This window comes from Saccopteryx bilineata, chromosome 1, assembly GCF_036850765.1.
Source record: "Saccopteryx bilineata isolate mSacBil1 chromosome 1, mSacBil1_pri_phased_curated, whole genome shotgun sequence".
NCBI classification, from domain to species: Eukaryota; Metazoa; Chordata; class Mammalia; order Chiroptera; family Emballonuridae; genus Saccopteryx; species Saccopteryx bilineata.
In genome coordinates this window covers 386,642,889-386,664,655 of record NC_089490.1, presented here as the reverse complement: position 1 = coordinate 386,664,655, position 21,767 = coordinate 386,642,889, and the positions used below count along the sequence as shown (strand labels likewise).

General features: G+C 42.6%; 1 protein-coding gene across 5 annotated transcripts in view; it reads right to left on the bottom strand.

The window, feature by feature from the left end:
• TTC17 (tetratricopeptide repeat domain 17) overlaps positions 1 to 21,767 on the bottom strand; it is a 115,884-nt gene that overhangs the window by 88,187 nt on the left and 5,930 nt on the right. Inside the window, exon 1 of one of the 5 annotated variants that reach the window (XM_066251317.1) lies at positions 14,335 to 14,407. The exons of the other annotated variants lie outside the window; for them this stretch is intronic. The gene's annotated coding sequence lies outside the window, so the exon portion shown is untranslated. Of the gene's footprint in view, positions 1 to 14,334; positions 14,408 to 21,767 lie in introns of those variants that run through there. 5 annotated transcript variants of the gene reach the window in all.

Below are 21,767 nucleotides of genomic sequence, written 5' to 3'. Positions count from 1 at the left end.
AAGTGAATATTCTGACTTGACTGCTTATGTAGAAATATTTAATGAGAGAAGTATTTGGCAACAAATGATAAATTCCTTAAAAGATGTTTCACACCTGTAATAATAAAGAGGGATTGTCTTTTTTTTAAAAAAGTATTTACTGATTTTAGAAAGAGGAGAGGGAGAAAGGTGGGGGAGCAAGAAGTATCAACTCATAGTAGTTGCTTCTCGCATGTGCCTTGCCTGAGCAAGCCCTGGGTTTCAAACCAGCGACCTCAGCATTCCATGGTGACGCTTTATCCACTGCGCCACCACAGGCCAGGCCAGGCCAGGCAGGGACTGTCTTATTTTGATAGCACTAAACAGATTCCATATCTTAACAGAGTTGGAAGCAATAAAAGGAAAATGCTAAAAGGACCTCTTTTTTTCCTAGCAAGAGAGAGACTGAGAGAGACAGACAGGAAGGGAGGGAAATAAGAAGCATCAACTTTTAGTTGTGGCACTTGAGTTGTTCAGTGATTGCTTCTCATACATGCCTTGAGTGGGGGGCACTCCAGCCAAAGTTGTGACCCCTTGCTTAAGCCAGTGACCTTAGGCTCAAGCCAACAACCTTGGGCCTTAAGCCAGCGACCATGGGGTCATGTCTATGATCCCACGCTCCAGCCAGTGACCTTGGGTTTTGAATCCGGGTCCTCAGTGTCCCAGGTTGACACTGTATTCAATGCGCCACCACCAATAAGGCAGGATCAGTTTTTGAAAGCTATTTATGGAAGCCATAAATGAAAGATAATATAAATAACCTTAAGATTTGTTAGTTATGACTCATGTTCCCTGGATCATAAACAAGCAATTATGTTGTTGAAGATGTAGAAAAAATTACTCTCATATGCTGATAGGAGGCTTATAAATTTATTCTTATTTGGAGCGTTCTTGGACAATATGTATCAAAATGTTAAAAGTGCAGATCCTTTCACCTGGAACTATAAACTCTGGGAAGCTATTGTACAGTTATTCATAAACAGGTAGGCAGATATATACAAGGATGCTCATTATAAGGCTTTTAGCTGAGAAAAAAAAAATAGAAACAACCTAAGTTAATCAATAAGGGAATAGGGAAATCCAACACCCAATGAAATGGGATATAGAAAGCTAGATCTATTCTCACGCAAAGATGTTCACAATGTATAATGAACTAAAAGCAATAAAGAATAGTAAGTATACTATGAGCTTTTAAAAATCTATGTGTATATTTTTAACGATATATATAAATGTATTTACATGTCTGTGTAGGCACAAAGCTAAGTCAGTTTACAGTGGTGTCTTTAGAGGAGTGGGATAAAGGAGAGGTACATTTATGCTTTTACTTTATACACTTGTATATTTTAAAATTATTGGTAATGTACGCATAACACATTTATAATAAGGAGAAACAATTCACACACATACACACATAGCTTCTGGCATTTCAGAAAAATCTAAGATACTGACCTTGGTACCTAAGGGATAAGATGAAGTTCCCTCTATCTCGTAGTGTCAGATGGTCAAAGTTCCACTTTAAGAAGAAACACTTTTTGTAACCTCTAAGAAATTGATATCAGCTCAACTAATTGAGTTTTGAGCTCACCTTTTACGCATAGAAGACAGCCTTGCTTAAACCCTGGTGAATATGAGAGCCTATTAAAAAATTATTTTGTAAAGAGGGAGTAAGAACGTGAAATAAAGTGGTTTTAATAATATACATGATAACTGGACAATGCTCAGTGACTACAGATAAAACTTACCTGCCTCTGCTCATTCTACCATCTTGGAGGTTCCAGAGGAAAAGAGATGTTAATTCTGAGTACCTCCAATCACACTTTCATTGCAATGATCTGACCTACATAATTATCATTACCTAGTTCTATAATTACTATCTCCTATCATCTTGCTTTTAAGATGAGATTCCTTCACTGCTCCCTGGCCTTCCCACTCTATGGGAATTTACATTAAAACTGAATTCTGAATTTAAAAAGCACTAACATATGAACAGCAAGGCCTATGCATGGCCACCTGAGCTGTAAAACTCTGTCAATCAAACCTAGCAAAGGCCTATCAGCAAAAGGTGGAAAATTTTCCCTCTTTTCAATAGTAGTTGAGCATCGTCCCAATAGGCATATGTGGGTGAGGCAGGGAAAGCTACTACCATAAATTGAATATGGACCAATTTCAAGCCAAGGCCCATCAATCTTTTTTATAATATGATATATTATTTGATATATTATAGCACACCAAAATTTTTACAGTAGAAAATGTAAAAGCTACAGCCAGAGCACAAAAGAGTTTTACATAAGCCAACGGAAGCCTGCTGACTTTGCAACTCTGTCCATTTCTCAAGAGGTAGTTGAGCGATTTAGTACATAACTTTATGTAAGTATTTTTCAATAAGGATTTTAGGAAAAAAAATTAGGGAAGGAGGAATGAAAGTGGGAGCATGACATTCCCACTGCAAAATACCTAACCAGTCTGATAACTTGATATGTGCAGAATTCTAAGAGGAATGAAAGAATGAAACAAATGAAGGTTTATATGAGAAATACTTAAAGTATAATCTTAATTTTGGATAAAAAAGATACTATATAACCAGGATTTACCATATTTGAATAACATGGGTTGGGCCAACATTCAAATATGAGGAAATACTTTTCATTTCCTTGAAGCTTTTAGTTCAACAAAGATACAGCAGCGAGAGGAGGTATAAAGTGATTACAGAGGAAGGGAGTCTACTCACAGGGGCATTTCTCTTTTAACAGGGCAGCAAATGGCACAAATCTTCTCCAGATAAGAGATGGCAGCAAATGATTTATATAGCCTGACATACATTTTTTTTTTTTTTTGACAGAGATAGAGAGAGAGTCAGAAAGAGGGACAGATAGGAACAGAAAGGACGGGAGAAAGATGAGAAGCATCCATTCTTCGTTGCGGCACTTAGTTGTTCAGTGATTACTTTTTCATATGTGCCTTCAGGGGGGTGGGGCTAAAACAGAGTGAGTGACCCCTTGCTCAAGACAGCAAACTTGGGCTTTGAGCCAGTGACCTTGGGCTTCAAGCCAGTGACCTTTGAGCTCAAGCCAGAGGCCATGGGGTCATGTTTACGATCCTACGCTCAAGCCAGTGACCCCGTGCTCAAGCTGGTGAGCCTTGCTCAAACCCGATGAGCTCGCACTCAAGCCAGCGACCTCAGGGTTTCAAACCTGGGTCCTCCGTATCCCAGTCCAATTCTCTATTCACTGCACCACCACCTGGTCAGGTCTGACATACATTTTTATTGAGATATCTTCAAGTTCTTGCATTTTAACACATCCTTGGCAAATGTCAATCAGCTTGAATTTCTCTCCTTCCACACACCGCTCCTCTTCCTTAGAAGATTACAAATACCACACATCCACTCAGCCAATAAAGGTTTATTAAGACTCTGTGAATCAGACCCACTATGAGTCAATATTTGGAACCTAGTCACTCCTTTTTTATGTACATCCTAAGAAGGAATGGTAATATGCCTTCAAAATCGTTAGCATTTAGAAGACGTGGCTGTAAGCCCAGGAGCAAAGAGTGACAGGAATTAGAGGTGACGGAAGATGACCTGACTTTGAGTGGTGAGCACACAGTGCAGTAGACAGATGATGTATCACAGAAATGTACACTTGAAACCTGTGTGATCTTATTAACCAATGTCACCTCAATAAATTTAATTTTAAAAAAAGACCATAATGCGTACACATAATCTCAAAGCACTTCCCGGCTTTTTCACAAGGGACAAACAATCCTACAAACTTCCATTACTGCAAGGCACAGAAAATAGTGCTTGTAATGACCAGAACCATTAAGAAACAATGACATTATTTTCAATTTCTTCACTTAAGCAGGGGAGGCAGTGTGAAATATATTTTAGAGCAAAATTCAAACTACAGGGAAAGACTGACCAAGTATTTGGAAATTCACTCTCTGGAATTCTATTATCCAAAATGATTCATTTTCTAAGAGTTCCAGGTAAATAAAGTTTCACTGTTACTGTAGCAATTTGTTTTAATAAAAAAAAAAAAACACCTAAGGCAATTCAATTTTATAAGTACATATATCCAATTATATATAACAGCAGTAAATATCTTATTCAAACCAAGTTCATTTTTATATATTTCATCTGCTGTTCTCCAACCAAAATAGCACTAACATCTACATCTCTGATTGAGAGTCCTATCTCTGTGAATTTAGTATATTCAACAGCAAAGGATAGAAATATCACTGTATGAGGGTAATTACTCCACTGCCAAATTAGATAAAAGGTGAACATTTTAAACTTAAAAATAATATCAACCTAAGGGTATAAACATATTTGAGTTCTACAAAAGCAAGTTTTAATCAATCACTTTGTATTGGTCTTTTATGACAGAAAATTGAACATTTCTATTGTAACATGAATTCCATCCCTCATATGCAACTTATCCTTCATATATGAACATTTTTACCCACTATTTTTAAAAAATGGTATTCAAATGAGTATATGAAAGCAACATTATACTCATTTGGGGAAGTTAATCTTTTCCGAACAGCAGTTTGAAACTGGTAAATAAAATCTTAACATGCCACACTCATTTAAAAATAATTCCTCTTGCCTCACCAGGCAGTGGCGCAGTGGATAGAGCGTCGGATTGGGATGCGGAAGGACCCAGGTTCAAGACCCCGAGGTTGCTAGCTTGAGCATGGGCTCATCTGGTTTGAGCAAAAGCTCACCAGCTTGGACCCAAGGTCGCTGGCTCGAGCAAGGGGTGACTTGGTCTGCTGAAGGCCCGTGGTCAAGGCACATATGAGAAAGCAATCAATGAACAACTAAGGTGTCACAACTGAAAACTGATGATTGATGCTTCTCATCTCTCTCTGTTCCTGTCTGTCTGTCCCTGTCTATCCCTCTCTCTGACTCTCTCTCTGTCTCTGTAAAAAAAATAATAATAAAAAAAATTAAAAAAATCTCTAATCCAGAACATTTGTTTGAGCTTTGGGGGATAATCCAACCTTTAACCAGAGGGGGCCTGAGAATGGGGTTAAAGAAGCAGAGAAACGCAGCCTGGCCTCTGGTTGCACAGAGGACAGAGTGTCTACCTGGAACACTGAGGTCGCAGGTTCGACCGCCTGTGGTCAAGCCACATAGGACAAGCAACCAATAAACAACTAAAGTTGAAGTAACTATGAGTTGATGCTTCTAGCTCCCTGATTCCTCTTTCTGCAGAATCAATAAAAAAAGTCCTTTAAAAAAAGAGAGAGCCTGACCTGTGGTGGCGCAGTGGATGAAGCGTCGACCTGGAAATGCTGAGGTCGCTGGTTCGAGACCCTGGGCTTGCCTGGTCGGGGCACATGTGGGGGTTGATGCTTCCAGCTCCTCCCCACGTTCTCTCTCTGTCTCTCTCACCTCTCTCTCTCCCTCTCTCCCTTTCTCTCTCCTCTCTAGGATGAATAAATAAAAAAAATAAAAAAGAATTTAAAAAAAAAAAAAAAGAGAGAAATGCAGAGAAAAACCTATCTTGGATACACTGTTTGATCCCTTGATCAAACTGTAGTACTTAGAATGTGTCCAGATGTTCCAATAAATTTTCAATACAGAAAATCTTTGAGGGTATGTCTTAAGGTTCTCTTCCTAATTTTCTTTAGGCCCTCTGCCTGGGGTATCTTCATATCATGGCTCTTTAAGCCCCAGTGCCTTTGCACATGCTGATTCATCTACTTGGAATTCATTTCTATCCTGATGCTTTTGGGGAAGGCCAAATGACTTTGCTCTAATGACATTTCTTTTGTGAGGCCATTCTTCTCTTCAGCTTCCTTATTACTTTATACACACTTCCTTAATAGTGTTAACAGAGGCAGGTAGCTAGATATTGATGCGGAAAGAGAGCAAAGGGAGTTGGACATCAGATTTTATAAAACTTGGAAAGCCTGCTTCAGTAAGAAGTGTCAGCATTCCATTTAGTTTCATTTCTAAAAGGCTATATCATTCACAGGCTAATTAGTCCATTGTTCCCTTAGCCCTCCTCAATTTCTAGCCTTTTGGGGATGAATCCGCCCAAGGCACTGCTGGTCCAGGTGCTGGGGGGAGGTGCTTCTTTGCTTCCACTTTAGGGCGAGTTCAGGGGAAGCCAGATGGCTAGTCAGTCTATCCTAGGGGAAGGATCCAATTAGTTAGTGGGAGGAGCCAACAGAAACCTGCAACATTTAAAAGAAACTAATTGGTTGGCTTAAAGGAAAGCTAGTCCTTTTCAGCCTCAAATATAAATAGAGGCTGAACAGAGATCCAGCCCTTTTGCCCTTCTCTCTGCCTTCCTGCTTGGGAAGGCTCTAGCCACTTTTGCTCCCATACTGTGTGGGCTGGCAGCCAGATGGTCTTCCAAGTACACACCTTGAATAATGCCTGGACTAGACTGAGGTTTGATATGTGCTAAACCATGGTGCACAGTATCTGGACTTTGATTTTTGCACTGGGCTTAATGAAGACATGACTGGACTTTCTCCTTGGCAAGACAGATGGAGATGAGACATTGAATGCCTGTGAGCAATCTTCTGTCTCAACCTGACATAAATCTTACTACAATCTAAGCTTCTCCAAGTGGGGGTCGTTTGAAATTCCTTTCTCTTGATACCACAATAGAACCACATCAGAACTGGCATCAACAGCATTATTACACTGTTTAATTATTGTATGTCTGTCTCTCCAAAAAATGGTTTTCATTCCTTTTTTTCTATATTTTATTTATTGATTTTTAGAAGAGGAGAGAAAGAGAGAGAGAGGGAGAGAGAGCTAGGAAAAGGGGGAAGAAGCAGAAGCAACCACTCATAGTAGTTGTTTCCTGTATGTGCCTTGACCAGGCAAGCCCAGGGTTTTGAACGGGTGACCTCAGCATTCCAGGTGGACACTTGATCCACTGCGCCACCACAGGACTTTCATTCCTGTTTCAACCCTCAGTACTTAATATGCTTTGGGTACATGTTAGACATTTATGACATTATTGTTTGATGAAGCTGTCCGATGTCACATTTGTTAGATACTCCATCTCTAAAGCATTATCATTCACTGATGATTGGCAAGGAGGTAAAGTGGCTAAGCCACCAGCAATTAGGAAAAAATAAGTCCTTGACAGGTCTATGACCTTAAGCAAATCACTTTTCCTTCCTGGGCTTATGTTTCCTCACCCTACTGATTTCCAAAGTACCTTGTAATTTCCAAATTCTACCAGAATGAGAGATTTAAACTAATAAAAGTATCACATTTTATCAGCTAGCTTTTCTCTGGAATAGTGAATCAACTTAAATTCCTAACAACAGTCAGAGTGTCTACACACTTTTAGAAACACAGAATTGAAGGATGTCAGAGAAATGGCGCCGTGAAGAGTGCTCCCGATACCTCTCCCCAAAATTTCAACAAGTTCTTCAACCAGTGACAGAAAAATCTATCCTTGGAGCGTCTGGAAGTCCCACACACTGAACACGAAGGTATGATCGAGTGAAGAATTGACTAAATATATAATCAACCATCTAGGAAATAAGATGGAGAACGGAACACTCGCCTTCCTCACTAACCTGAGCAAGGGCTGCTTTCACTTGGACAGAAACTCTACAAGCTAGAAGAGAGTGGACTCCAATATTTAAAGTTCTGAAAGAGAGGAACTTCCAGCCAAGAATACTATACCCATCAAAGCTATCTGTCAAATACGAAGGAGAAATAAAAACATTCACAGATACAGAAAAGATGAGGGAATTTATCATCAAAAAATCCCCACTTCAGGAAATACTAAAGGGGGGTTTCCAACCAGATACAAAGAACGAAACAAAACAAAACCACAAGTAAAAGCTCCACCAAGAACACAATAAAACCAAATTTAAACTGTGACAACAAAAACCAAAAAAAAGGGGAAGAGGACGGAGATTAACAGCAGCAAAGGACGATGGAATGCAGAAGTACTCATAAGATAGTGCACTACAATGAACATAATGTACCCTGATTTATTGATGTCACCCATTAAAATTAATAAAAATTTATAATAAAAAAAGAAACAGAATTTAGGAGTAAGGGTAAATACATTTTTTTTTGTATTTTTCTGAAGTGAGAAGCAGGGAGGCAGGCAGACAGTCTCCCGCATGCACTCAACCGGGATCCACCTGGCATGCCCACTAGGGGGTGATGTTCTGCCCATCTGGGGTGTTGCTCTGTCACAACAGGAGCCATTCTAGCACCTGAGGTGGAGGCCATGGAGCCATCCTCAGTGCCCGGGCAAATTTTGCTCCAATGAAGCCTTGGTTGCAAGAGGGGAAGAGAGAGATAGAGAGAAAGGAGAGGTGAGGGGTTGAGAAGCAGATGGGTGCTTCTCTTGTGTGCCCTGGCTGGGGATCGAACCTGGGACATCCACACGCCTGGCCGATGCTCTACCACTCAGCCAACCGGCCAGGGCCTAAATACATTTTAATATCTTTGTTGGCCATATGTATTTCTTCTTTTGTGTCTTATAAAATACATCTTTCTCATAGTCTCTCTTTAAATCCATCTGACATTTTACACATCCTATTTCAGGAATGGTGATTTCTAGTTGGTGGACTCTGGGTGATTATAAACAGAGCTAAATGCTTAGTCTCTCTGACTCCATTTGTTCAAGCCTGTGTTATTCCCATGGCTGACAGCTCCTGCTTTAGACAAGCTAGTCATAGGAATTCTGCTTGGGACTTGAGTTATTACAAAAATAGCCCCTCCCATTTCCCCTTCCCTTCACATAAAAGAAGTCTGAACCTTGCACTTTCTTAAAATGGATATGAGGAACTGCTAGAGTTCCCATCTTCTCAGTTGGTGCCTTGTTAGTCAACAAACCTTTCCTTACTTCACACTCTCACATTATTTTGGCTTTTGAAGTGTCAAGCACAGGGACTTTGGAGGGTAATAATTATTGTCTTCTTGTGTTCTGACTTTATCCTCAGGGAACATATTTTACTTAAATATATAAAAATATTTCTTCCTTTTTAAAAGTGTTACTTGTGGATCATCTTGTTAAAAGAAATATTTAGAGCACTATACAACATGTATCTTAAAAAACAAAACAAACTGTAATGACGAGTGTAAGCTGAGGTCTGAGGAACAATTCTGTAGCTTTTCCTTACACATCCACAGAGGAGAAAGTTCCTCTCACAGGTGCGGGGCCAGGCACAGTGCCACAAAAAGGCAGCATCCACTGTATTTCTCATTCCTTACTTCCCTCTCCTCAGGTTTCTATCCTGGTTTTAAATCTAGTTCGCTGTCATTTTCAAATGATTGCCAAGGGAACCCTCCTGTCTGTGGCCCCCATCAGGCTAATATGACGACGAAGAAGATGAGTTTTAGAGGGACGGGCTGAGGGAAGGAAGATGAGTTTTAGAGGGACAGGCTGAGGGAAGGAAGATGAGTTTTAGAGGGACGGGCTGAGGGAAGGAAGATGAGTTTTAGAGAGACGGGCTGAGGGAGGGAAGATGAGTTTTAGAGGGATGGGCTGAGGGAGGGAAGATGAGTTTTAGAGGGACAGGCTAAGGGAGGCAGAAGAGTGTGCTGTCCCACTTTGCATGCAGCTCTCTTTAATCTCTGCACCATCTTCCAGGTCCAGAGAAGTGCAAGTTCACAAAACACCAGTCTAGCCTCAGCTCTTGAGAGGGAAGTACACAGGCTCCTGCCTATACTTGTCAAAACTTTAATATAAACAGATCTTTTACTAAAAACATTTACTTGTGTAAGATCAATAAATGCCTGACCGTGCAGACGGTGGTGCAGTGGATAGAGCGTCAGCCTGGGTCCTGGGCACCAGGTCACTGGCTTGAGTATGGGATCACAGACATGACCCCATGATCGCTGGCTTGAGGCCCAAGGTCACTGGCTTGAGCTCAATGTGCTTGGCTTGAGCAAGGAGTCACTGGCTCGGCTGGAGCCCCTGGTCAAGGAACATATTGAAAAGCAATCAATGAACAGCTGAGGTGCCGCAACAAAGAATTGATGCTTCTCATCTCTCCCCCTTCCAGTCTGTTCCTCACTCTCACTTGCTCTCTTGCTAAAAATAAACAAACAAAAAACCTCAACAAAATGCTATTTATTATTAACTATTGGGATTTGGAAAACTTTTGTTAAAGATCACTTTTTTGCTCTTAGAGTATTTGTATAGTATTTTAATGAAAAATTAAAAGCTGGTATCAATTTTGTAGGACACCAGGTTATCAACACTAAAAATTAACTTTAAATCAGGGGTAGTCAACCTTCTTATACCTACCGCCCACTTTTGTATCTCTGTTAGTAGTAAAATTTTCTAACCGCCCACCGGTTCCACAGTAATGGTGATTTATAAAGTAGGGAAGTCACTTTACTTTATAAAATTTATAAAGCAGAGTTACAGCAAGTTAAAGCATATAATAATAATTACTTACCAAGTACTTTATGTCGGATTTTCGCTAAGTTTGGCAGAATAAATCTTTATAAAACAACTAACTATAGTTAAATCTATCTTTTTATTTATACTTTGGTTGCTCCGCTAACACCCACCATGAAAGCGTTCGGTACGGACCAGGTTGACTACCACTGCCTTAAATGAACAAAAATACTGAATCCTGACCAGCACAGAAATTTTTATGACCTTATATCACTATTTTTAAAAGTCTTACCTTAAATTAGATTTTACCTTTCTATTTTATTTATTTTTTTATTTATTCATTATAGAGAGGAGAGAAAGAGAGAGAGAGAAAGAGAGAGAGATAGAGAGTGAGAGAGAGAGAGAGAAGGGGAGAGGAGCAGGAAGCATCAACTCCCCTATGTGCCTTGACCAGGCAAGCTCAGAGTTTTGAACCGGCAACCTCAGCGTTTCCAGGTTGACGCTTTATCCACTGCGCCACCACAGGTCAGGCAGATTTTACCTTTCTATTTTCAAAATTCCAGGAAGACACAGTTGTACATGCTTGAAGTCACATAAAATAATCTAGGTATCTGAAGGATTTTATATAGCTATAATCTGGACTTGGATAGGTAGTGCTGCTGATTTTGTGAGAATATTCATGTCAAACAATCAACATTTTCCTAACTGACAATCAAGTTAATTTTCATTTCTGACATGAACAACTTCTAATATAAGCGCTATTAGTCTACACTTTCTGATTTATGTAACCAAGAACTATACAAATAACATAATGAATAAAGTAGGCAGTTTACAATTTTACAAGGAAAGAGAGTGAAACACTGGATGAAGACACAAGAGCCATGGATGTATATCACTTGAATACTTATGATATTCATGTAAACATATACAGAAACAATGTAGCTAAACAGAATTGACATGTAACTCAAAGGGGACTCTCATTCCAGCAGCAAATGTTTATTCAACTCAGAATGGTTTAATGAATATGTCCATGTCCTAATCCCCAGAACCTCTAAATATGTTCAGTTACATGGCAAAAGGGAATTAAGGTAACTGAAGGAGTTTTAAGACCTGGAGTTAAGGTCAATATTCAGATTACTTTAATTAAAATAGAGTACTATCTGGATTATCTAGATGAGCCCAATGAATCACAAGGGTCCTTAAAAAGTGGAATAGCTGTATCAACTATAATTTTAAAAATTAAAAAACATTTAAAAATAAATAAAAGCAGTCAGCTCAATAACAACAACAGTGGAATAGGGAAGTCAGCACTGGCTGGTTAGCTCAGTTGGTTAGACCATTACCCCGTATGCCGAAGTTGTGGGTTTGATCCCCGGTCAGGGCACATAAAAGAATCAACCAGTGAACGCACAGATGGGTGAAACAGCAAACCAATGTCTCTGTCTCTCCCTTCCATTCTCTCTAAAATCAATTTAAAATAATTTAAAAAAAGAATAGGGAAGTCAAAGAGAAAGATGTGATTAAGGAAAAATGGTCAGGAAGATGCAACATTGTAGCTTTGGAGATGCAATAAAGAGGGGTCAAGAGGCAAGAAATGTGGTGGCATCTAGAAAAGGCAAGGACGTGGACGATCCTCTAGAACCTCCAGAAAGATCTAGAGTGCTGCTCTCCCCTTGATTTTAGCCTAGTGAAATAAGAGTTAGACTTCTGCCCTGGCTGAATAGCTCAGCTGGTTAGAATGTCATTCCAAAGCACAGAGGTTGCTGGTTTGATCCCCCATCAGGGCATGTACAGGAATGGATTGATGTTCCTGTCTCTCTCTCTCTCCCTTTTCCCCCTCTCTAAAATCAGTAAAATAAACATTAAAAGAAAAAAAAAGAGTTGAACTTCTAATTCACAGCACTGTAAGATAATAAATGTGTTGTTTTAAGCCAATAAATTAGTGATTTTTAGCAGCAATTAGGAAACTAATAAAAGCACCCACTAAATACCAGAAATAATAATGGTGATTAATAAAACAGGAGAGAGCTTAGAAGTTCTTAGATGGGTGCTGTAGACCGAACTGTCTTCCTAAAATACATATTTTGAAGCACTAACCCCAATGTGAGGGTAACTGGATAAGGGACCTTTGGGACATAATTCGGTTTAGAAGAGGCCATGAGGGTGGGACCCTCATGATGGGAACAATGCCCTTATAAGGGGAGACAGCAGAGAGCTTCCTATCTCTTTCTCTCCCTTCCTTCACGAGACAGCAGGAATGCTGTGACCTGCAGTCCAGAGAGTCTCCCCCGAGTCTGAGCATGCTGATCTTGGCCTCCAGCTTTCAAAACTGTGAGAAAGTCAACTGCTATTGCTTAACCCACCCAGGTGATGGGGTTTTGTCACAGTAGTCCGAGCTGAGGCAGATCTGTTAATCAAATATTGAAAAGGGACACAAACAGAAGTGCCAGAAATGGAATCTTAGTAACTTTATCATTATTTGGGTGATGGCAAACTCAACAGCCAGGAAATTACCTGCTATTCATGCCAGAAATTGCTGCTTTAAAAAACATGCAGCCTGACCAGGCGGTGGCTCAGTGGATAGAGTGTCAGACTGGGATGCAGAGGACCCAGGTTTGAGACCCCGAGGTCGCCAGCTTGAGCGCGGGCTCATCGGGTTTGAGCAAAGCTCACCAGCTTGAGCCCAGGGTTGCTGGCTCGAGCAAGGGGTCACTCAGTCTGCTGTAGCCCCCTGGTCAAGGCACATATGAGAAATCAATCAATTAACAACTAAGGTGTCACAGTAAAGAATTGATGTTTCACATCTCTCTCCCTTCCTGTCTGTCCCTATCTGTCCCTCTCTCTGACTCTGTCTCTGCCACAAAAAAAACCGCAGGAAAAAACAAACAAACAGAAAAACCCAAACAAACAAACAAAAAAACCCGCATGCGATTGACTAAAGTTCTATTTGAGTACATACTCATCAAAACATTAGTAGTATCAATTGTGGGGGAAAAAAACTCAGCTTAACTAACTTCTTTTACTGTAATCCCGAAAAGTGTGAAATAAGCATTAGTGACAAGGGTTTAATTTTTCTATGTAGACAACAAAACCAGACTGAAAGTTCCCTTTTGTTTATACTTCTACTTATGGCCACAACACTTTAGTGAAGGGCAACGGATGGAATAAGTGGTCTTTCACTAGAATTGGATTATGAACAAAGGTTTTACATATTTCAAACACTGTTGGGTATTTTCAAACACTCCTGATGCAATCCTTTAAGAGGACAATATAGCAATATCTAGGACAATATAGCAATTAAACGTAATGCATTCTTAGAACCAGGAAATTCCATTTCAAGGAATTCATTACACATAGATATACTCAATATACACAAAGATATATGTATAAGCATGTTCACACTGCAACACTGTTTATGACAGTAAAAACCTGGAAACAATCTAAATGTCTCTCACTGGGGAACTGGTTGAATAAACGAAAGACTATCCATACAACTGAATACTATTCAGTTTTGAGGTAAAAGGGGTTAGCTTTTTATTTCTGACATGAACAGATGTTTAAATCTATTAAGTGAATAAAAGATAGTTGTGAGACAAAATGTCTCCACCTGTGTGTTTAAACCAAATCTATACATATGTGTTCACAAATGCATAGGAACTTTTTGAAAGAATGCACACTAATTCTGTGACCGCTTCCAGGAAGAAGGTTTGTGAGTAGTTACAAAACTCTCACTTTTCATTTTATAACATACTATTAATATGTAGCTTGAAAAAAACTTTTGAACAATGACCGTGAATTTTATAATTTTAAGTTCAATGATAAAATTGCAAAAGAATTTTAATTTTGGTATTTTTTTTACAAATAAAACTACAGAATTTTTGGTTTTGTTAGTAGCAATGTTTAGCACTGCAGAGAACAGTTTAGAATCAAATCTGGGCTTGAGGTCACATTTACCACTTCTTACCTGTATGACCTTGGGCAAGGAATTTAACCACACTCAGCCTAAATTCCTTTACTCAACAGAGAGATCAATAACCATATTTTACTGGGTCTATATGAGAATAAAGAGATAATATGAAAACACTTGGTAGAATGTTCAATGAAATATGTTAAGTTGTTTTTATTACAATAAAAGTTTTTTATTAAAATCCTAAATCAGAGTCACTGCCATGTGTGACTATATAAAATGCAAACTTTATGAAGGCAGGGGCTGTAGCTCCCTCACTGCTGTATTCTAAGTCCCCAACAAAGAAATCATTCAAGTATGTGTTGAAAGAGTGAGCCAAGCCAGCCAAGTGTTAATGGACACACAAAAAGCACTCAACAAATACTTGCTCAAATAAAAAACGTTCTTGACTCCATTTGGCCACTTTTGGCAGCACTCAAACCCCTTGAGTTGTACTAAAGATTAATTACCCATCTCAGCTCCCCATTCAAGGTGGGAAAGATTGACCATTGGGTTCCTTCTTGCCCGTCAGCAGATTTTAAGTATAAAGTAACCAAGTGCCTCAGAGTGCCAGTGAGGGCTGAAGTAAGATGTTAGTAAAAATGCATAAACGAGTTCTTTTCAAAAGTTAGATTCGTGAAGTAGTTACTACTGACTAAACAACCATGGGAGGCACAACGTGATCCATCTGCCAGTGTGAACTCCCAAGTGTGTCTTGAAAGCAAATATGATATATACTTTGGCTTCTATAAAATTGTTACAACCTTACAGATTTTTAATAAATCCTTCTTTTGTACATATTTGTATTAAAACATTTCTGAATATTAAGTGACTTACCTAAATTTACATATGCAATTAATTTAATAATGCCACAGCCTCAGATATGAGTTCTTTGAGCATATCATGAAAGGTATGCTGGTGAGGCAATATATCCCAATGCCCAACAGGAAAGCAGATTACCTGAGGCACCATACACTGCTGGCTCAGAGACACCATGTTTTTAGAGAAGTCTTAGGTTGCCTACACCTTCCATTTCTAACAGGGAGAATGAAAGAACTGGTTTTTTTCCCTTTAAAGTAAACTCGCTGTCCCTCCTCCAGACTGCTAACTCAATGGTGGTCCTTCAGTAGGCTGAAACGATCCGCAAAAGCTATTGCAGGTGTAAGTGATTGCGCACAGACGTGCAAGTACTCTCTTCTCCTCTTACCTAGTATTTCCTGAGTTGGTACCATATGTCAAACACTGTTTTAGGGCCTGGGTTATGTTATTATAAAAAGGAAAGCAATAAAATGTATATTAAAATATAGAGCCAGTAATAAATGCTATGAAGAAAAACAAAGCAGAATAAGAAGACAGAGTGATGGAAGGAGATGATGTTTTAGATAGCGTGGTCAGAAAAGAGGTGACAGGTGAACAGACACCAGTTGGTTGCGCAGTGGGTAGAGCATCGGGCTGGAACATGGAGGACACAGGTTCGAAACCCTGAGGTTGCTGGGTTCAGCCTGGGTTCATCAGCTTGGGTACAGGGTTGCTGGCTTGAGCGTGGAATCACATGGTCACTGGCTTTAAGCCCAAGGTCGCTGGCTTGAGCAAGGGGTCACTCACTCTGCTGTAGGTCCCTGATTAAGGCATATGTGAGAAAGCAATCAATGAACAACTAAAGAGCTGCAATGAAGAACTGATGCTTCTCATCTCTCTCCCTTCCTGTCTGTCCCTATCTGTCCCTCTCTCTGACTCTGTCAAAACAACAACAACAACAAAACAGACATGTGGTGTGGTGTCTACTGAACAGCTAAGTGGAGATGTTGAGTAGGCAGTTGGATATATGAAGCTGGAGTTCAGGGAGAGACTGCAGGTATGATTTGGGAGTTCTCAGAATATATATTTTATACCATGAGATAGCATGAGATCACCTGGTGGGCACAACAGTACTTAAGACTCAGGAAGAAAAGAGGAATTCAGCAGAAAAGAATGAGATTTAGGAGGAAAACCAGGTGTGTATGTCCTGGAAGCCATGTAAGGAAACAGTTCAATAAGGCATGAAGACAAACGCTGGCTTGCTAAGATGACTTCAAACTAAGGAACTAAACACTGGATTTGCTGGTATGACAGACAGGCTCTGGGTATCCTGACAATAGGTGTGGGGGGTGAAGAACTGACTGGGGCGGGTTTAAAAGAGACCTATGCAAAGGCAGAGAAGAGAGTCTGCACACAAATGGCTCCTTTGAGGAGTTTGGCTACAAAGAGCCGCCCAGCAGAGGATTTACCCTCTTCTGCACCGTGGAGGACAGCCCAGGTGCAAGTACTGTCCACACCCTGCTGCCCACACTGCGGAGTGCAAAGCTGTTCTAATTTCTGACACTTTCCTCACCGTCAGACTGCCTTCTGCTCACGTCCCCCAGTGCTTCTACAGGGCAACAGCTGCTGGGCCCACGGCGGGCCTAATCCCTCCACCTCAGTGCAGCTGCCTTCCTCAGCCATCTCATTGCCATCCCTTCCGGTTCTTTTCCCGTTTTTCTTCGTCACTCTATTCTTGTCTTGTTGCTTCTCCACATTTTTTGATGTCTGAGCAATAAAGGTGACTTTTTGGATATTACATCAGTGACAAAGTGGATGACCTCCCTTGCACACACAGCCTTATCACAGCACTTTTCCAAGGCCTGAGCGCGGAGTTCTGGAAGCCTGAGGTTTCCTTTAGGCTGGTCTGCAGATGACGATTACATTAACAAGTGTGGGAAGACTTCATTCAGATAATGGGAAATTCCTAAAAGGCAGGAACTCTTCTCTCATTTCCTTACATCATTCATTCAACAGACACTGCTGTACCTATGTGACTAAGCAGTGTGAGATGAGGCAGAGAATATGGACACGGCCACCCCCTCATAGAGCAGCAGTAGTCTAACGGGGCTGTTACATGAGGAAACACACAGCACAGTATGTCAGTGCTTTCCTAAGGGGGACAGGGAGCTCTGAGACAGACACAGCACGGTATGTCAGTGCTTTCCTAAGGGGGGACAGGGTGCTCTGAGACACACACAGCACGGTATGTCAGTGCTTTCCTAAGGGGGGACGGGGTGCTCTGAGACAGACACAGCACGGTATGTCAGTGCTTTCCTAAGGGAGGACGGGGTGCTCTGAGACACACACAGCACGGTATGTCAGTGCTTTCCTAAGGGGGACAGGGTGCTCTGAGACACACACAGCACGGTATGTCAGTGCTTTCCTAAGGGGGACAGGGTGCTCTGAGACACACACAGCACGGTATGTCAGTGCTTTCCTAAGGGGGGACGGAGCTCTGAGACAGACACAGCACGGTATGTCAGTGCTTTCCTAAGGGGGGACGGAGCTCTGAGACACACACAGCACGGTATGTCAGTGCTTTCCTAAGGGGGGACAGGGTGCTCTGAGACAGACACAGCACGGTATGTCAGTGCTTTCCTAAGGGAGGACGGGGTGCTCTGAGACACACACAGCACGGTATGTCAGTGCTTTCCTAAGGGGGGACGGAGCTCTGAGACACACACAGCACGGTATGTCAGTGCTTTCCTAAGGGAGGACGGGGTGCTCTGAGACACACACAGCACGGTATGTCAGTGCTTTCCTAAGGGAGGACGGGGAGCTCTGAGACAGACACAGCACGGTATGTCAGTGCTTTCCTAAGGGAGGACAGAGCTCTGAGACAGACACAGCACGGTATGTCAGTGCTTTCCTAAGGGAGGACGGGGTGCTCTGAGACACACACAGCACGGTATGTCAGTGCTTTCCTAAGGGAGGACAGAGCTCTGAGACAGACACAGCACGGTATGTCAGTGCTTTCCTAAGGGGGGACGGGGTGCTCTGAGACAGACACAGCACGGTATGTCAGTGCTTTCCTAAGGGAGGACGGGGTGCTCTGAGACAGACACAGCACGGTATGTCAGTGCTTTCCTAAGGGAGGACGGGGAGCTCTGAGACACACACAGCACGGTATGTCAGTGCTTTCCTAAGGGAGGACAGGGTGCTCTGAGACAGACACAGCACGGTATGTCAGTGCTTTCCTAAGGGAGGACAGGGTGCTCTGAGACACACACAGCACGGTATGTCAGTGCTTTCCTAAGGGAGGACAGGGTGCTCTGAGACACACACAGCACGGTATGTCAGTGCTTTCCTAAGGGAGGACAGGGTGCTCTGAGACAGACACAGCACGGTATGTCAGTGCTTTCCTAAGGGAGGACGGGGTGCTCTGAGACAGACACAGCACGGTATGTCAGTGCTTTCCTAAGGGAGGACAGGGTGCTCTGAGACACACACAGCACGGTATGTCAGTGCTTTCCTAAGGGGGGACGGAGCTCTGAGACAGACACAGCACGGTATGTCAGTGCTTTCCTAAGGGAGGACAGGGTGCTCTGAGACAGACACAGCACGGTATGTCAGTGCTTTCCTAAGGGAGGACGGGGTGCTCTGAGACACACACAGCACGGTATGTCAGTGCTTTCCTAAGGGAGGACAGGGTGCTCTGAGACAGACACAGCACGGTATGTCAGTGCTTTCCTAAGGGAGGACGGGGTGCTCTGAGACACACACAGCACGGTATGTCAGTGCTTTCCTAAGGGGGGACAGGGTGCTCTGAGACACACACAGCACGGTATGTCAGTGCTTTCCTAAGGGGGGACGGAGCTCTGAGACAGACACAGCACGGTATGTCAGTGCTTTCCTAAGGGAGACAGGGTGCTCTGAGACACACACAGCACGGTATGTCAGTGCTTTCCTAAGGGAGGACGGGGTGCTCTGAGACACACACAGCACGGTATGTCAGTGCTTTCCTAAGGGAGGACGGAGCTCTGAGACACACACAGCACGGTATGTCAGTGCTTTCCTAAGGGAGGACGGGGTGCTCTGAGACAGACACAGCACGGTATGTCAGTGCTTTCCTAAGGGGAGACAGGGTGCTCTGAGACAGACACAGCACGGTATGTCAGTGCTTTCCTAAGGGAGGACGGGGTGCTCTGAGACACACACAGCACGGTATGTCAGTGCTTTCCTAAGGGAGGACGGAGCTCTGAGACAGACACAGCACGGTATGTCAGTGCTTTCCTAAGGGAGGACAGGGGGCTCTGAGACAGACACAGCACGGTATGTCAGTGCTTTCCTAAGGGAGGACGGGGTGCTCTGAGACACACACAGCACGGTATGTCAGTGCTTTCCTAAGGGAGGACAGGGGTGCTCTGAGACACACACAGCACGGTATGTCAGTGCTTTCCTAAGGGAGGACAGGGGGCTCTGAGACACACACAGCACGGTATGTCAGTGCTTTCCTAAGGGAGGACGGGGAGCTCTGAGACAGACACAGCACGGTATGTCAGTGCTTTCCTAAGGGGGACAGGGTGCTCTGAGACAGACACAGCACGGTATGTCAGTGCTTTCCTAAGGGGGGACGGGGTGCTCTGAGACAGACACAGCACGGTATGTCAGTGCTTTCCTAAGGGAGGACGGGGTGCTCTGAGACACACACAGCACGGTATGTCAGTGCTTTCCTAAGGGAGGACGGGGTGCTCTGAGACACACACAGCACGGTATGTCAGTGCTTTCCTAAGGGGGGACGGGGTGCTCTGAGACACACACAGCACGGTATGTCAGTGCTTTCCTAAGGGAGGACGGGGTGCTCTGAGACACACACAGCACGGTATGTCAGTGCTTTCCTAAGGGAGGACGGGGTGCTCTGAGACACACACAGCACGGTATGTCAGTGCTTTCCTAAGGGAGGACGGGGTGCTCTGAGACAGACACAGCACGGTATGTCAGTGCTTTCCTAAGGGGGACAGGGTGCTCTGAGACAGACACAGCACGGTATGTCAGTGCTTTCCTAAGGGGGACAGGGTGCTCTGAGACACACACAGCACGGTATGTCAGTGCTTTCCTAAGGGGGACAGGGTGCTCTGAGACAGACACAGCACAGTATGTCAGTGCTTTCCTAAGGGAGGACAGGGTGCTCTGAGACAGACACAGCACGGTATGTCAGTACTTTCCTAAGGGAGGACAGGGTGCTCTGAGACAGACACAGCACGGTATGTCAGTGCTTTCCTAAGGGGAGACAGGGTGCTCTGAAAGCGCATAGAAAGAAGAGCTTATTCCAATCTGGGGGTTACAGAAGCTTCCCCGAGAAAGTGATGTTTAATTATGAAAAGTATAAGTCAGCCAGGTGGGGACATCTCGGGGGAAGAACATGTGCAAAGGCCCAGAAGCAAGCGAGAACAGAACATATTTGGGGACATTGACAAAAGTTGTGTATGGCTAAGTGTGTCTGTGTGTCTATTCTGGGGTGAGGGTAGGGCACTCAGGGATGGGCAGACAGAAAGCTAGAAAGAGGAAGGGTCCAATCATAAGGCAGACAGAAAGCTAGAGCGAGGAAGGGTCCGATCATAAGGCAGACAGAAAGCTAGAGAGAGGAAGGTCCGATCATAAGGCAGACAGAAAGCTAGAGAGAGGAAGGTCCGATCATAAGGCAGACAGAAAGCTAGAGAGAGGAAGATACGATCATAAGGCAGACAGAAAGCTAGAGAGAGGAAGGTCCGATCATAAGGCAGACAGAAAGCTAGAGAGAGGAAGGGTCCAATCATAAGGCAGACAGAAAGCTAGAGAGAGGAAGGTCCGATCATAAGGCAGACAGAAAGCTAGAGAGAGGAAGGTCCGATCATAAGGCAGACAGAAAGCTAGAGAGAGGAAGGTCCGATCATAAGGCAGGGAAAAGAATTCGGACCATATCCTGGGAGAGGTAGCAAACTGTTGAAGGCAGTTTCCTTGGGGAGTGAGAGAGAATGGGTAGAGGTGGAAGGACTTCACTTTATTACTTTAAATACTTCCAAAATGTTAGATTTTTTTTTTTTTTTACAATCCCATGCTTTACTTTTGTAATTACAGTGATGATAATGGCTTTGGGAAGAAGTAATTAGAAAGTGAAATTGAAAGATGTCTGTAAGGAGTGAGGGAGAGGGAGAAGTTAAAGACAACTAGACTTATGATGTGGACAGATATGTGGATGGTACATGATGGTGTCTTCCATTAAATTAGGAAAATAGTGCATGACACAGGTGTAGGAGTAGAATGAGTTTAGATTTGGTCATTTGAAACTTGAAGTGTCAAGGGGACATTCACATGGAATTAAAATATAGAGGTATTGAATCTACAACGCTGGAGAAAGAAATCTGAATTATAAAAAGAAATGTGGATATTTTCAGCGTATCTATGGTAACGTAAGTCCTGAGAAAGAATGGGATTGCCCAGGTATATGTAAAGGGTAAAAAGAGAAGGCTGGAACAGAAGCTGGAGGAAGAGCATTTCTTAGAATGATCTGTGACCCAATGGCATCATAATCTCCTAAAGAGTTTGATGAAAATGAAGAATCCACTGGACCTGTGGTGGCACAGTGGATAAAGTGTTGACTGAGGACATTGAGGTTGCTGGTTGAATGAAAC